The sequence below is a fragment of the Pelodiscus sinensis genome, chromosome 9 (genome assembly GCF_049634645.1).
Source record: "Pelodiscus sinensis isolate JC-2024 chromosome 9, ASM4963464v1, whole genome shotgun sequence".
NCBI lineage: Eukaryota > Metazoa > Chordata > Testudines > Trionychidae > Pelodiscus > Pelodiscus sinensis.
The window spans coordinates 27,738,051-27,755,946 of NC_134719.1; the positions used below are offsets into that span (position 1 = coordinate 27,738,051).

The following is a 17,896-nucleotide window of genomic DNA, read 5'->3' on the forward strand; positions in this document are numbered from 1 at the left end:
GGCATGAAGTTTAAAATAATTTGTTTTCTTTTTAAAGTAATGAAGTAGTACAATTTTTCATGGAAGTGTGTTGTTCCATTTTATCGTGTAAACATGACAGAGTCTAAGTCTGTCTTGTTAGATTCCTTGCAGCATGAAACCCCTCAGAAAAGAATATCATTAAAAAAAAAACAGTTTTAAAACAAATCTTTTCCACCATCCTTTTTTCCCTCTTCAGCTTCCTTGAGTATATAATGTAGCATGACATAATTGCCCACAAATCTTTCTTGTGCCCAAGTTGTCATGTTGGAAGAGAATAGGGGCAGATTGCAGGAACAACACGGGGTGGATTTTACACTTAAGGCTGTTTTTTTTTTTAATGTTTCATTTTAATTGTTGTCCTGATTATCTAGAAATGCTTAGCCAAGTACAAGCCAAAACAGAAGTTGTCTTAAGAAATTTTCTATAGCCAGGACAATATTTAGATGCTAACTTATAATGTAGTATAGAGTAAAAGATTTTTGATATTTTGATACTTTATATAATAATGGACTATATTTCACCATTCTTTATAAAGAAGACAAATAAGGAAAGGTGTTCTTTTATCTGGTATTATTGTTGGCTTTTCGAGAAAAGGATAATGCTGTGTCTTGCATCTTCAAAAGCTATACATAGATTATATTGTACTACTGTCACAGTAACTCACTGTGTGTGAGCTGTGCTTTTTTAAAAACTGAGCTACTTGTATTTATTTGATTGCTTATAGATGTGATAGAATACTCACTCTAATTTAGAAGCTTCAGGGGGTAGCCGAGTTAGTCTGTACAGGACTAATGTAATTTAGAGAGGTCTCTTCCTTTCTTTGTGTCTTCTGTTAGTATTTTCATATCAGTCAACACTTTAAACTGGTTATTGCTCTAAATCTAGATGACAGAATAATCTAAAATCCGTTACTGTCAAAAATTGGTCCTGGCAGCTGAGGGTGGAGATGACTGACCTTGTTTGAGACTTTAATACTTGCTTTGTAGTTGATGGGATTTGGTGTGCATGGACGGTCTTACCATCCAAGCATCGATTGCAGTATTCTCCCTTTCCCACCATCCTTTTTTCTTTAGCTGCCATAACTATATAATGTACTATGACACAGCTGCCCACTAACCTCTCCTCAGTGTTGAGCAATGATTAATGTCAATTCTGAATAAAAATGAATTTTAAACAATACAACTACTATTGCAATTGTTAATTTTTGCATTTCAGAAGACAGATCTAATTTCTACTGTTCTATTTGAACTTATTGAATAGAAAGGTTTGTGTTTAGAACACAAGAGATGACATAGTTTTTAGGTCCAAACAAATCATATGGCTCCTAAAAGATCTGCTCTTAGTATTTTGTTTAGTAGGTTTTACATTTAGACATCAGAAGGTTTACGTTTACAGATACGATGTAGCTGAAGTATTCCCTAAAGGTGGACTGGAAAGGCCTGATTATCCTCTCACTTATACTGGCAAATGTTTAGGGTAAGTAGATTTGTACTGAAATCATTGCAGCTATACTAATGTAAAACTGGTGTGAGTGAAAGAAGAATTAATGTTCTGGTTTGTTAATGGTCAGGCTGGCTAAGTTGAGAAAAGGGAGGGGATAGAAATAAACAGTATATTATAGATGATACAGGGCGATACTGGAGGGGATAGAAGAACTGCCTCTACTCACAGGAGTTTGAAAAAGATATCTTTGAGAGTGGAAAAATAAAATAGCCTCCCCCCTCATAATCCATAATCTTGTTGAATATTGCAAAGATCGTCATCATGTTGAGATTGTCCCCCAGCCCCATTTTTCTCTGCTTTATCCATTTTAGGAGTTACATACTAGTACCTAATAATGACAGATTATTGATCCATCCACTAAAAACTTCCTGCCACAGGAAGAACTCAACATGTGCCAGCCATTGTCTAGAAGTGGGTATCCAAAATTTGCCATTTTTTGTCCTGTCTAACCACTGTATGCTCAATAGAATATGTGTTCTCAGATTTCTTTTGGCCTTTTAATGTAAGTTGATATAGACAGCATAGCAAACTATATTTTTAGTTTAGTTTTTAAAGAGGATGAATGAGTCAGTGCTAAGTGCAATAGTTTAGGACTTGACTTAGCTTGATATTACTTCTTTGCTCCACCACAGATTTCCTATGTGATGATGAACATGTGGTCAAGTCCCTTAGCCCTTTCTGTGCCTACATCCCCCATCTATAAAAAGGAGGGTAGTAACACTACCTTACAGGGGAGATGTGATGATAAATACATTAAAGGTTCTGAAGTCTATCTACTGTTAAGGAGTGCTTTGTAAGAGCTAGGTATTATATTTATTTTTTTCAGCAAGACCAGCAAATTACGATTAGTCGTCCTCCCTTAAATGTCACTACTTGTAGGACTTGCTACTGAGAAGAAAGATAGCTTAACTACTCTCTAGTCTAATTCTTTCTTTCCATGCTAGAAAAAGACATTAACATTGCTGCCACACTTAGGTCTTTCTAATTGTTTGAGACTAGACTGAGTGCAGGAGGTTCATTGAGTATTTTTTCCATTTATGTTGAAAAGATTTTATTAAGAAAATTCATGTTATATACATTATGAAGGACATTTCAAGTGAATGAATATGTTCATTGGAAGGCCATAAAATCAATCTTCCTTCAGTGGAATGAAAACTGGTTATAAAAACAAGATGATTGCTTCCATAAATATTATATACATACTACTATAGACTTAATTTTTAAATAGTTAAATAAAACTTAACATATCCGTGTTCAACCTAATTGATTCTAAACTTTGTGGAGATACCTATCTTACGGTGGCATGGAGTCTTATCGTCTTTGGTAAATACAGCCACAGTGCTGCTGTTTGTTTGTTTGCTTTTAAGTTTGGGAGATATACCAGATAGGGTGAATGTGTTGTCTTATATTGGGTGGTCTGTCATTTCAGGTTAACTTGTGTGTAATCAGAACAGTATTTTTCTTTACTCTGAAAGCATTTAGATGACTTTGAAAAAGAAGTTTGTGTATCTTGAAAATTTAGATAGAAAACTATATACATAGCTATGCCGAAGGGCAAGAATAGTGCTGTAGAGTCAGCAACAGTATTTTAAGTATGTCTTCTCCAGTAGCTGTTTGGATCAGATAAGTTAGGAAAAGGATATTTTGGGGGGACTTGGTGACCAATTATCATGGTTTATTTCTAGCTACTAGCCACATTTTTCACATATTTTTGCTAATCCTTCTTATTACCTGCAGAGGGAGCTTGTATATGAGATAATCAACATAATCAAGGCACTGAGGGCTGAAATGTTTCCAGTAAATACAATTTCATTTCATTGAGCACTCTGTCATACTCATGCAGTGCAGAAAGAAAGCTTGTTTAAAGGATTTTCCATCACTAACAGAGATGACAACAGGAAAAGATATAAAAAGTCAAGAAGTCAACATTTACACTATAATTGTTTTGGACGTAAGAGAAGTCCCTTTATTTTGTTACTGGAAATGATAAAAAAAGAATTGCAGGAAATGATGTTCTTGTACGTCAAATTGATATTTTTATTTCATTTATGATGGTTATGAAAAGCCTTGGCAAGCAAAATACAGCAAATTCATTAGTTGCATAAACTGCCTCCTCTGTTTCAACAAATGTCTTGTGGATGTCAGATAGACAACATAGAACTTGGAGGACATACAAAATTGTCTGCAAAGACTCTAAGCAGAAAACATACATCTTTTCCATTTAAATGTTAATTATAATTGGCCTCTTAAGAGATGCAATTTTCTTTTAATTTTTATGCTTTTACAAAATAACCAGTAATGTTAGTGAATTTCATAATTACATTGAGTAATTAGTGCAATGGTACTTAAACAGGACAACTAGTGGTTAAGAATCCAACATTAAGATTTCTTGAAAACTGTTGTCTTAATGCATGTTGAAGAATAATGAGTTATAAGATTATTTGTAAATAATTAACACTTCTTTTAAGAAGCCAGAAGGCTTACATTTGAAACAATGAATGAAATGATCAGTAAGTACAAGTTTAGAATTTTCATTGTAAATTTCGAGACATTGAAACGATGATCTTCAAAAAAGTTAAGATCTGTTTGTCAAAAAAATAATTTTTAATATTGCTTTGCTTGCTGAGCAAGAAGCATAATGGGTGGTATTTAAATAAATTCTGCACTAGTTAACTCTGAAAAATGGTGGAAATAATTTTCATCTAAAATATTTCAGTAAGTTTGCAAGCTATTTGCTATTATACTGTTGTGAGAGAAACCATTATGTATACTTGTGCATTCTATAAAACAGAAACAGCACTCAATAACATGCTTCCTTGTACTAAATCCCCCAAGAAAATTGGTTTGAGAGTTGATTTTCCATCATTTTACTTCAGAGTAGTAAACTTAATACACATATGTACAATGGTATGCAGTCTTATTATTGCATTTTGGATTATCATTTTAAACACCTAGAAAAGGTTTACTATGTCTAACGGGGCACTATCTCAGTGCCGATTTATTATTTATACTGGCTAATCCTTGCTAATGTGAAAAGTCAGCTTGTTATTGTAACACCAAATGGCCCTCTAAGTAGGGAAACAGTTAAGTAGATCTGCTGTAATAGGTTGTTGTCTAATAAAGAGATTTATAGTATTGGCAAGGGCTATTGTATAGGTATTACCCTCTCACAGCATGATCATGTATTATCTTAACAACTCAGTGCCACGTTTATGTGGAGCATTTTCATAACAGGGTAAGAATATTAGCCACAGCAATTACACTCCAATAGGATTATAGCGGTAAAATTTCCTGAAAATATATAAATACTGTCTTTTATAAAAAATTTGATAGGTATTGGTGGTTGAAAGTTGCATCCTGATTTGCTTGTGAAAATATATTAGTTTATGATGAAAAGAGAGTGGTTTTTAAAATTAATCTTACTGAGGAATAATGGGTAGGCAATGAACATAATCTGTTTCCTACACAGTGTGGTTTTTTTTCCCTGTGAGGTAAGGATTACTCAGAAATTCAGCCCAGAGAAGATTGTTCAACAAAATACAATAAGTTTCAGGGAGTGTGTATAACTTCAATTCTGTGTGGGGATAATACTGCTAGGATTAAGCTCTACACTTGCAATTTCACAAATTTGAAGGTAGGGCAATGATGTTTTTAAAATGTTATGTTGAAAGCATTTTTGAAAGTAGTTTTTACTTGCATGAAATAATCTTATTCAGTTTTAGCTTTAGTATGAAACAAATGTATGTTTTACTTATCGTTAGATGTTGCTAGGTACATTCTTGTGAACACAAGTCTGTTAAGAAACTAAATAACAGAAGCTACCACAATTTCTAATTAGTTACAAGTTTAGTTTGTATTTTGAAATATAGGAACCATTACCCATTGATTTATTTTATTGAAATCTGGTGTAGGAATCATTTAAATAATGAAAAGAAATGAAAGCCACAAAATGTGGTATTTGAATTGCTTCCCTTTGGATAGCTTTCAAGCTATTGCCTACTTCTTAACATTTTCCATCTCCTCATTTCTTCCCCTCCCTATGCTCCCCCCGAAAAGGATACAGTGTGGGAATCAATGTATTGTGATTTTAGTTACATTTAATCAAACTAATTACATGTTATCAATGGAAGACACTTAAGTGGAATGATAGATCAAAACAAGGCCCTGTTGTAAATTAGATTTACCTGTACCTGAACTTATAAATACAAATTATAAATATAACTACTATAGATTTTTAGATGGTTTCAGATGCAAATTATTGAATAAAGGGAAGATGTGTATTTAAAATCCATTTTTAAAAAATAACAAACACCAAAATATCTTCTCTTGCTTGCATATTATATGAAGATGAAGTCTTAATTAGGTCTTTCAAATTAAGGAAATTTACACACTGCTGTTTTCATTACTGAAGTGCCTTCCAACAAGTATGTACATATTTGCATGAACATATATTATATTCATGAAAGTGTATGTGAATGCAATAACATGATATTGGTATTGATAGAGGGGGGAAAAAGAATACTGACAAATTTGTAGCCACATAATTCATATCACTGTTAAGTGATTACTGAAAACTAGTAAAAACATGCTCAAATCTTGCCAATATTTTAAAATATATAAAGTAACATTGCTAGTGTAGCTAACATACTGATGTGTTTTAGTGAATAACTTTCATCTCCTTAAGGTTTAAAATAAATAATGGATTATTCAAAATTTAATTTTTAGTTACTTTGGTAACTGGATTGTAATTAGTAATTCACTTATTTTCTATATGCATAGAGTGGAGCAGTAAAGCGTTATAATTTTGGATCTTTCATGAAGAACAACAATTATGAGCTAAGATGATGAGTAGTCCTGTGGCACATAATAGACTAACAGATTTATTGGAGCATAAGCTTTCGTGGCAAAGACCCACTGTGTCAGACGAAAGCTTATGCTCCAATAAATATGTTAGTCTATAAGGTGCCACAGGACTTCTTGTCGTATATGCAGATTCAGACTAATACGGCTACCCCTCTGATTCTGTGAGCTAAGAGTAACACAGTTTGTTTTAGGAAACATCCGTAGGTATGAGGACTGTTGTGACATTTTGTTCATATTTGACTTTGGGACAGGATTGCAACTTTTGCCTAAAAATAAAAATAAAAATCAAAGGGACAAATTCTACACTTGGGGTGTATGGGGCACCTATCGATTTAACTGAAAGAGCCATGCCCGTATAGCTGAGGACAACACTTGTCCTATATGCATTGACTATGAATAAAGTCAAGACTCAGAATAAAATGAAAAATAAAAGTAGTGGAAAGAAACTTAAAATCCATCATAAAATGTAATAAATTGTATTAAAAGCCCGGTTGTTGTTCAGCATGGAAAACCATCACTTTAAAAATTGAATTTATATATTTTTTTCATAATGGAAAGATTAAAAAGCAATAGGTTAACAGTATATTAATTCATTGTCAACTTGCATGTTTCAGTAAATAAATACTACTTTTAGATGCCTTAGGAAGACAAATTATAACATATAATATTATACAATAGCATTTAATTAAATGCAGAACCCTTACACTTTTAATTATATAGTTCTAAAATGTTTATATACAAATGTGAAATAAAAAAAGATCTCCATTGCCATACAGATTTGGGTTTTTATTAGCCTTTTTGCACAAATTGTATACTGAATCTTTTTATTTAAATGAATATTCTGCTGTTACACATGACAGTAAATCAAAATGCAAGTCTGTGCTTTTAAGATTTTAATAGTAAAGTGCATTAAAAATGAAGCTACTCTACCAAATCATAGTTAACTGCCCGTAGACAACATTCATACATAGAGAGAGGATATAGTTTTAGTTTTTTGCAGTGTATTTCACTGTCTGTTTTAGAGAGCAGATCTATCATGATAAATAAAACTTGTATTAGGCAAATGGAATGTAAAATCCACAACATAGAATAAAACAGAGCAATGTGCCATAGAAACACACCTGTGAATTAAATTCTTCATTTTTAACTCTCATTTTCAGGGAAGTTAAATATTTTTGCTACACATTAAGGTATTATGTTTTTAGCAACATCTTTTCCAACTTTAAACTATTTTTGATATACGAACAAATATCAGTGTATACAATCATATAAGGAAATTAATGGAAACTGTTTGTAAGTTATATGATGGTTTATAATTTGTATATAATACTGTGATTTAGGAAGATCACCCTATTTAGTATATGTTGATTAATGGTCGACTGTAAGTGGGTGTACATAGGTGTTTTGATTTTTAAAATATAGTTTCTTAATGTTTAGTGTCTGGCTATGGTTAGTTTTGTTTCTGAGTAGTTGTCAAGCTGCCATATAATTCTTGTTCTTATAGCATTCACCATACTGGATGTGTTATGCAAAATGAAAAATTAGTACTTGCATTTAAAAGTACTGTCGGTATTTTTGTTTGATATAATTTCCACTTTGGAAACAACTGTTGATTGGAGAAAAAGTTTAACATGACTAAATAAAGTCAGATATAAATTAAAATGTCACCTTAAATTTAGTAGAAGATATTAGGAGTACACATTTTATTAAATTTATTTAGAAATGAATTAGCAGTTGATTTGGAGAAATTAAGAAAATGTCATTCATGAGTTAATTTTGGTGTAGTACAATTTGATTATTGTAACAGCTTCTTAAAACCTTTCCAGTGATTTGTAATTATTTACCTATTTATATTTAAATTTCTTTTTGTGTGTTTTGTTTAAAAAATTCATAGGTTCTGCTTTTTGCTAATGCTTTACTTGATGAGAAAAAAATCATGTGTCTAAATGCCACACCTCCATCCCTAATTAGTTCATATAATCTAGTTTCCATAGTTTTTTCATATCTGAGAATTATTCATGTATAAGTAATGTAAAAAATGTTATTGTAGGATGGTTTTCTCTAAACATATTCAAGTGCTATCCATGTGGGTGATACCATTTGACTCTAGTGTTTCTGAAGACAGCATTCTGCTGATATGTCGTGTGACTTTGGAGCCTAATTATAACTCATAAGTGGTGAAAAGAGGTCTTTTCTCCCTAAACCGAAAACGTTTGCTCCTTGAGTTACATTTGTTTGATCCTTGGAGAAGTTCTTTTACTGAGCGAGACTTGACGTTTCATTCTATGTACAGACACACATAAATCTTTCCCTTATAGGAAAACATATTTTTCTGCTATGGGTTTATGGTTTAGAATTCATCATTGATAGTATTTAAAAATGCATTGATATTATCCATTGATAGTATTTAAATATGTATTTAATATATGGAATAATATACAAATGCTATCTGACATTCATAGGTCTGGAAAAATAAGATTATTTCCATGCTGCAAATTTAATTTGACAGCTAGATTTCTTCAGTTGCTCTATAATAAAACAAAGCTATAATACCATAATTATTGATCAGGAAATGGAGGTAATTCCTCTTACTATTTTCCCACTCTAAAGTTTCATAAATTGGTTAGTTACTTGATAAAAATAAGATCATTATAAGAAGGATCACTGGAATCTGAAAACGAACTATCTCCAGTTAGACATGTGGAACCAAAATGTGTCCTTTCTCTGTTACAGGCAGGAAGTCAAAATCTCCATTTTAATGAAGACTTTTCAAAGAACAGAATGTTGAAAAAGATCCTGTATTTCTCTACACCCTTTTTTAAAAGCGTAGAACCCTGAGAGAATAAATTAAAGATTATATTAACCCGTATAGTTTATTTTAATCTGTACAAGGGCAATAAAGTCTTATCATTCAGAAATAGATTGTAAATGGCTTGGTGGTGTTCAGTTTGTTTCCCTTTTGTTTCTTGACTGCTTATGTTGGGGAATGAAGAAAAAGTAACTTGGCACAGTGTAGATTACAATGATAGAAATGCCTTATTAAGTTGGAAATTTTCTAGTGTCTGCATATAAACTGAATTCATTATAGAAAACATTGGGACATATAAACATGAAAGTGCTGGGCTTGATGAACAATTGTGGTTTGCCAGCCTCCAGATTGCAATAATCCTTGTCCAAACTCCCTGTATAGGAATGCAAATGGGCTAGATGTCGACTCTGGAAAGTTATGAGAGATGGCATTCTAGGTCCAGGGAGATGTGCACCTTGCCTTGATAACAGTGCATTTACACCAATTACCAACTCCAGACAGAGGCCTGTAAGTGAAAAGATTTTGTGTAATTCCTATCCTTTGTTGTGATTTTTTTTAACTGATAAGGTTTCATATATTGCTTCGCATTTAGTAAAATAATCATCAAGTGCTGAAAAGGAAACTTACAGATTATGTGAGTTAAAACCATAAAACCAAAACTATGTAAAATTTAAACAAAATCCTGTAACACAGGGCTAGACAGGATAGGCTGCCAGGCCTGCAGCTGCAGTGTTCCTGCATGTACATTTACACGTACATAATACTCTACTGACTTCAGATCCTTATCAGAAGTCATAGCAAAAAAGCACCTTTAGTTTGGAGAAGAGGGAGAAGAACTTTGGGTACATAGGGCAGATTGTGTGGGTGTGTGATAGTGAAGTAAATGGGATTTAGCCCTGGCAGCATCTCTCTCAATCACTTCTTAATTATCAAACAAGGGGTTTGGGTAAGCAAGCCCTAGGCCACTCAGTGTAGCGTGATTAACAGTCATTACTCCTGTGAGTAAAGCTGGTCTGTAACAACTGATCAGCAAGCTGGGATAGTAGCCTGGATTATCCCGCTTTCTGTATGAAGTAGTTCTTAGAGGTTAGATTTTTAGTCAGGTAACTAACAACTAAATACGGCTTGGTTGTTCAAAATCTTCATATTTGTAAACTTGCTTGAAGGTTCCAGTTGTTTTGCAGTGTTTGCTACTAATACCGTATTCTTAACAATTAAGCATTTTTTGAATAGCGTTTCTCAATCAACTTGAATTATTGATGCCTTGGTCTATGATAGAAGAACACTGTTACTTTTCTTACCCTGCTGCAGTATGTGTGACCGTATTTTAACAAGCGACATCCCAATGCAACTAGAAAAAATAATACAGTTTTCCTAATTGTGGTTTACTTAATAGAGTTTCAACTGCAAAATATGTGGCAAATAAATTTTATGCAGTGCTCAGGCCTTAGGAAATTGATGTTTTCACTGGTTACATGTTGAAGAGAATAGGTTTTGACACCATAACTATAATCATTGCAAGACAAATACACTCTTAAAATTGAATGAAATGTTTACCAGAGTATTTATATAACTGAAAGGATCAGTTTAGCTGACTTGTTTAGGAGTGTGTGTTTATTCCTTGCTTTGACAGTATGTTAGAGAGAAATATTTTCAAAGCAAAATAAGCAAAAAAGAAACACAAGTTGAAAGATATTCCATGAGTTCTTATTCTTGATTGATTGGCTTTTATATTTCTAATCCATGTCTCCCTGAGTGTATAAATGCACACACACACACATATTCACGTTTTAATTGAAAATCTGAAAGCATTTGCAAATGATGGGTAAACAGTATTATCACAGATTTACAGGTGACAAAACTACGACATAAAAAGAGGGTAAGGGACTTATCCGGAGTCACCCAGCAACTCACTACCAGAGTTAGGAAACAGGAACAGAAGTGAAGTCTTCTGGCTCACAGTCCTAGTGTACTAGAAGCAGATACATGCTTCCTTTAGTTAGTAGATGATCACAGTGTGAGAAAGCACAAACATACTGTTCAGGATCGCACATTCACTGGCTTATTTTTGGTCTCGATCTGTAGCTTAGAGGTCATTATGGTGTACTGACTGAGGAAAAATATGCTGTAGTCTGTACTTTAATGCATAAAGTATTTCATATAGAATATTTTTTTTGGAGAATATTGAATATTGTTTTAGTTCAAAACACACCAATTCACCTCTCGACTGAATGTATCATATTTTAAAAAAGGCTCTTTTAGAGAGCATGTTGACTCATAGGCAATACAATGAAAAATAGTATTGTAAAATCTGCAATATAAGAAAGCTGGGTTCATTGTCAGCGAGTCATCAGTCTTCTTGTTTAATGGAAGAATAGACTTTGAAAGCTCTTTCCCCCGACCCAATTAAAAACAAAGAATCTCCCTTCTTTGGCTGTCCCTAATAATATATTACAAATAAACTAGTCATTTACTTCAGTCATACCTCTGTTGCACTTCTGGATTTGATTCTGAATAAAAAATTATCCAAAAACTGTAGCAGACATGCCAATACTTGATAGCCGATACTTGATAGTTAACTTTTATATATTCTTTTATCACTGTAAAATTATCAGTAATATATAGAGCATGGTAACTTGCAGAACATTAAACTATTAGTAAGTTCTTCCAGATAATATATTTCTTGTGTGTGTGTTTGAACACACATACACAAAGCCCCTTGTCTCACATCATGTATTGCCATTTGATCACTGAAATATAATTTGTAGCTAGAATTATTTCTTTTCTCACACATCTATTGCTATTTTGGACCATCTTCAACCAAATGAATGTACAGTTTGTGATTTTGGTTAGTTAACTTTCTTAAAGTCAGCATTTACAGTTACCATAATATTTCTCTGTGGTTACGATATGAGATAATGCTTGTACATTGATCCCACGGTGTAATAGTATGTCAATTATTGGTAAATGCTGACTGCCCACTCTAAAGAAAACAAATTACCCTTGAGATAATTTAGACCTGTAAGTTCTTCTGCCAGTTGCATCCTTGCTTTCCCTGTATTCTTAAGCATTTTCTTTTTCCCTGTTGTATTTTATTCTTCAGGTGTCAGTCTTCTGCTTCCTCTACTGCATCTTTATTTTGCACAGACTCCTGGACAGCTTCGTCACTTTTATTGCCTTCATTCCATTGCACAGACTTCTTCAGTAGAGTCCTGCTCCTTTTGGTGCCTCTCTTCTCCGGGTCTTTCCAGTCCCATCTGCTTCCTTTCCCTTTATATGTTACCCAAGGGCTTTCCCACTACCACTCTACTTCAGGGGAGCACAGGGAGCATGCCTTGTTTCAGCTCTCCATGCTCCAGTTGCTTTCCCCCTCTCCTGTACGGTATGCTTCTAATTGATTTCTGGAGAGTCATTATTAGGGTTGGGGGAAAGAGTCTACTTAGTGATGCCTACCGTGTTTTCTGATTTTTAATTATCACAGAGATTCCCAAAAGACTGTGACCACCTTTACTGATACATATAAAAAGAATAAACAACCTATTCAAGGATTAGGGTGTGTGGTAATAGTTGAGGTGGGGCAAAGGATTCTATACAGAGAGATATATTTGGGAAAACTGTAAAAATGCAGTGGTCTAGATTAGATGTGAATACTTTTTTCTCTTTGTCAGCTTCATATAGTCTAGCAGGGCCGAAACATCCTTTCCTAAATCTAGTTTTCTCTCCTTGTTCTGTCAGCTATTCTTTCATCCTGAATCTGAGGTGAGTAAATGTGTAAAACGCTATTTACGAAAATATTGTGTGTCAAACAACGGAGACTTTTTGATAAAACAATCTTATTTTCTGTGTTGTCCTATTGTTTTCTGTTGAAAGTGTCTTTACCTTACAAAGAATGTTAAAATTTAATTGACTTCATTTTGTACTTTGCTACCAAAGTGGAAGGCGTCCATAAATTGTATTAAATGAAACTGATTGAAGCCGTTTGATTTAAAGTATTAATATCTAAAATTGTACACTCTTGCTTTGGCGATTTGGAATTTTAATTTAGTGAAATGCCGTAATGTCTTTTTGTGCTCAGTTTGGTGAGTGTTATGTGAAAATTCCATTTTACCAAATTAGGGAAGATGTATATTTCACACTACTTAAGACTCTAATGATTAAAACCTGTTAAATTTCATATTTAATATTCAGATGTCTTTGTGCAAAATAGCTGCTTAGATTTATTGTCAGCATTGTTTGATTCCTGTATTAAAGTTGATTAAATTGCAAATGCTAATCTGAGCAACTGTGGAAGGTTGTGATCTGGATTTGAAAATAACCATGGGGCTACTGCGACTACAGTAAATCTTTAATAATAAGCAAGCCTAGCAAACAACAGGAGGAATGCATGCTATGAGAGAGATCAACACACTGATAAAGTTTGAGGCATAAAACAAAAAAGCCAAGCGACTCCAGTATCTGAGATTTGCCAGTATCTCTTAACAAAGTTTAAGTTTCCATTTCTAAACAAACAAAAAATAAAGTAGTAAATGTTTACATCAACACATATTTTGGGGGTGAATGTAAGTAGTCTTAGGTACTAAAAACTTTAAAATGTTTGTATTCATTTAAAAGTCGAAATGTAAATTGTAACTTTTGGTATAGTAATAAACACTTGGAAATTGATTGGTAACTTACTTCAGCTACTGAAAATATACTTAGAGCATGCATTCTTACAAGGCTCTTGTCTAAAATAGTCTGTGAGTGTGGATAAACACACACACAAATAAATAATATGCTTTTTCTTTTTTCAAATTTTTGAAAACAGCTCTATAGTAAAATAATTCCAGACAAAGAATAAAATTTACTTGTAGTCACTACATAGTAATACTCCTAATTGTTGTCATAAACTAATATTACCAATTGACCAATAAAGGTACAGTTTATGCCAGACAAATGTATATTTTTAGATGCTTTTTCAGAAGATTGACAGTTCAGTAGAGACGGCTTTTATATATTTTGTTATATAAAAATGCTTATTATTGTTAGCAGATGTACTTTAATCCTCAAGAATGATTGTTTGGTACCAGCAGGAGATTTATTAAGCTTGAGTTGTGTGAAATAGTGTGTGCATAAGCTGCTACTTAGATTCTAAAAATGCCATTGAAAACTGTTAAAAAGTTCTAACTGAAATTGTCAGAGAGGTATTAGCTGTTCTAAAAGACGTATGTATATACTGTTGGCCCCTGTGCTGTAACCTCTTTATCATTTATCTTCTTGTATTAATGTCACTGAATTATTAATTCATGAGCAGGGGCGGATAGGGTGAAGGCACTATTTAAATGTGTGGCAAATGTATCCTTATCGCTGGAGACATGAAAAGAGTCATTTTGTGTTATCTGTAAAATGGAAAGGACATTTTAAAATTTCATTTACAGTAATCCACTTCACTTCCAGTAAAACACCTAGATTATTGCTGCCGTAATATAATGCTCTTATTAAAATTTTGTAACCTTCTCCACTTCTCACTTATAAATAAGGTGGATAGACAAATGCAGACTTCATTTGTTCTCTTGTGGTGTACACATTAACGGTAGCAGACAAATTGAGTATGTAGTTAATTGTTTCTAAAAGTAATTTCTATTATTGGTACAAGAAACAGTGCCACTAATAGTATCACTAATAAAATACTCAAAAGTCAACAGCATGTAATGCAAAATAGCAGCATATTACATGTCACACATCTCCAAGCCTTGAGATTTAAACTCTGCCTACTGGGAATTTTGAACTGTTCTTTTGAGTAGAAGGAATTAAATTTTTCCCAAGTCATGTCCTGGCATGATTGTCAGAAATAAAAATAATTATAAATATATACAAGGACAGCTCCTGCTTTGAGTCAGATTTAAGTTGAATAAGTTAAATAACATTAGTAGTTACTTTCCTAATATGTCAATTTTTTGGAGAAAAAATTAAAATGAAACTGAGATGCAACCTGATTTTTTTGCCTGGACTGGAATAATGGAAATTAGTATTGTAAGAGTTCAAAGTGAGCCTAGACATGAAGGGTATATCTACACTAGGAAATTATTTCAAAATGACTTAGTTATTTCTGGAGTTATTATTTCAAAATAGTATGGCCACGCTACTGGGAAGTCTCGAAATTAGACCAAGGCAGGCTCCTTTGTGGAAAGCAGGAGTTATTTCAAAATAACCAGCCACTTATTTTGAAATAACGGACCTGGTAGTGTGGATACTCTGCTTGTTATTATATAGACCAGGGCGTGGTGCTTTCAGTGATTCCAGTACGTACTATTATTTTCCTGTTTGCTGTTCTTCTCTCATCAATTTATTTCAATATTCATTTTGTGCAGGATGGCTTTTGTTGGACTTGCACATTATTTTACAGTTAGAGGAAGAAAAATAATTTTCCCTTTTGTAGTTCAGATAATGCCCTTAAATCTTTACTGAATATTTGATATTAGTACCCACTGTCACTGGAAAGAGAGAGAGCAAGAGAGAGAGCACATAAGGTATATGGGAAAAGAAAAGGGTAAACTGAAATTAAGCTACAATGTTAAGTTCGTAATTGCTTTAGGTAAGGTTTATATTCAAAATCCTGGGTTTAATTGCTTATAACATTGCAGAATTTGCACATTATATTTTCTAGCTTTGATCTTCCCCCAAAGTAATGCAAATAAAAAAACTGTTCTGCCATCTCTACATAGGTCTTTAAGTAGTTCTCAGCTCTCGCGTGAAATGTCTGGGAGCATAAGATTGAAATTAGACATGAAAATAGCCCTCACTGAGGAGAAATACCTTTTAAGTATTCCATTCCCAGGAATAGAACATAGGAGCTGCTGGAGATGGTATAATAGCTTTTTGATTTGACAGAGTTTTAACCCATTGAAAATAACACTAAGCTCATAATCGGTGAGTTACCCTCATGTAGGGAGACAGTACCAGACACATGCAACACTGAAGTTAAGTCCCTTTTTAGTGCAAAAGTAAGAGAGGTCACTGTGTGCATGGATACTTTAGTTGTACAGAATTTTTTTTTAGCCCTAATTCTGCATTGCAGTGTGCATGGATAACCCATGTATCTGCACAGAATACCACTGAAGTAAATGAGTCTCTAAATGGGCACAGGCCTCCACCTACATACATTTCAGCGTGTAATCAGGCCCAAGTTAGATTGTCTATAGAATGATTTCTGTAAAACTTATTGCATTCCTTGGAAGATATATGCATGACAATTGTATAAAGATGATATATAATTAAGGACCGTATAGTAATTGGTACATATGATGGACAGAGTTAAGGCTGCATGTCCAGCTTTAACTATATCATTTCATGGTTTTGGAGCTTTAAGAAATTGAGAAGGAAGGAGGAGAGATGAGAGGCATTTTTTAACTTTAATTATTTGTAGGTTTTAAGCCCTCTACTGTGTAGCTCCCCCACTGTGTAAATTAGTATGTCTGGAGGAATTACTTGCTGTCAGTGATTGGCAGGAGGAATTGCTTTTTTGTTGCTGTTATTCATAATGGGAGAGTTATCTCGATACAGTACAGCCCGGCTCATACAAGCCAGATTTTCACTCTGGAATATCATACTTGTTTTGATCGTAGTTTAAAGGTTGTATGCTATGGATTTTTAAAAACGTTTTTTAAAGGGCTAAGCATTTTGTCCTGACTATTTACTCCCTCTTCCTCCCCCCCGCTTTAGATATTATTACCATTAGATATTTTAATAGTACCATGACTCAGGATTGTATGTGGGATGCTGGAGAGTGCACAGTAGCTTTCATGTTTGTCTGCAGAGGGGTGTTGCACTACCTTTATTTAATTAAATGGTTTGTAAAGTGCTTGGGGAATAAGGCTTCATTGAAAGCATTGTAGAAGGTTTTTTTTATTTTGTTGTTGTTGGTTTTTAATGGGACTAGTTTGTGGTCCTTTGAGGTTTGATTATCAGAACCACGGTAAGGAAACAAGTATTTCCGATCAAAGAAATATTAGTGCTGCTATTAAAACAAAACAAAAAATGGGATGGTTTATATGTTTGAAAAAAGAAGAAAGTATATAGTAAAGTCCATAGATATGCACATTTATAAACACAATCTTTCATAAAGTGGATTATTACAGTCCTATGTTAAATATTAATATCTGAAGTTATAAAGAAATAGCAGATATTTAAAAATAGGGCTCTCCCTGATATGTATTTCTTTTTATATGTAGTTACAGCTTTTCCACATTTATTTGCAAGCTGATCAGCTATTTTTTTTCCTAGATTACCTCACTGTTCCCAAGAAATCTCTGTTGGTAATATTGTTGACCTAATATATGACAGATCTTGGGTCATTATTATTTCATTTAGTGGTCATATGGATAGACCAAGAGGGAATCTGAATATTGATTCACTGAATGGCTAGTAACAGTGATTTATTAATCAAGGATTCAGTGCAGTGAGCCAAACACAATCAGCATTACATCTTCTGTTCCACCATTGATTTTTTCCCCATATTTCACTGCACAATGATTAGGTCACGATCATCCAGATGTTGATGATTACAAAAGGAATATGGTTCAAACATCATTGCACTAATTACATCCAGTGAGGTATGTGTATTGTTATAATATATTTCTGATAGCTTAAAAACCCAGCTAATTTTCGACTTGTTTTTCGCCTGATTGATCTGATTTAAGAAAATATCGAAGGTGATTTTTTTCA

The 17,896-nt window shown here is 33.4% G+C and overlaps 1 protein-coding gene across 15 annotated transcripts in view; it reads left to right on the plus strand.

Annotated features, from left to right (window-relative positions):
- ADGRL2 (adhesion G protein-coupled receptor L2) overlaps window positions 1–17,896 on the plus strand; it is a 532,296-nt gene that overhangs the window by 336,763 nt on the left and 177,637 nt on the right. The gene's annotated exons all lie outside the window — the stretch shown is intronic.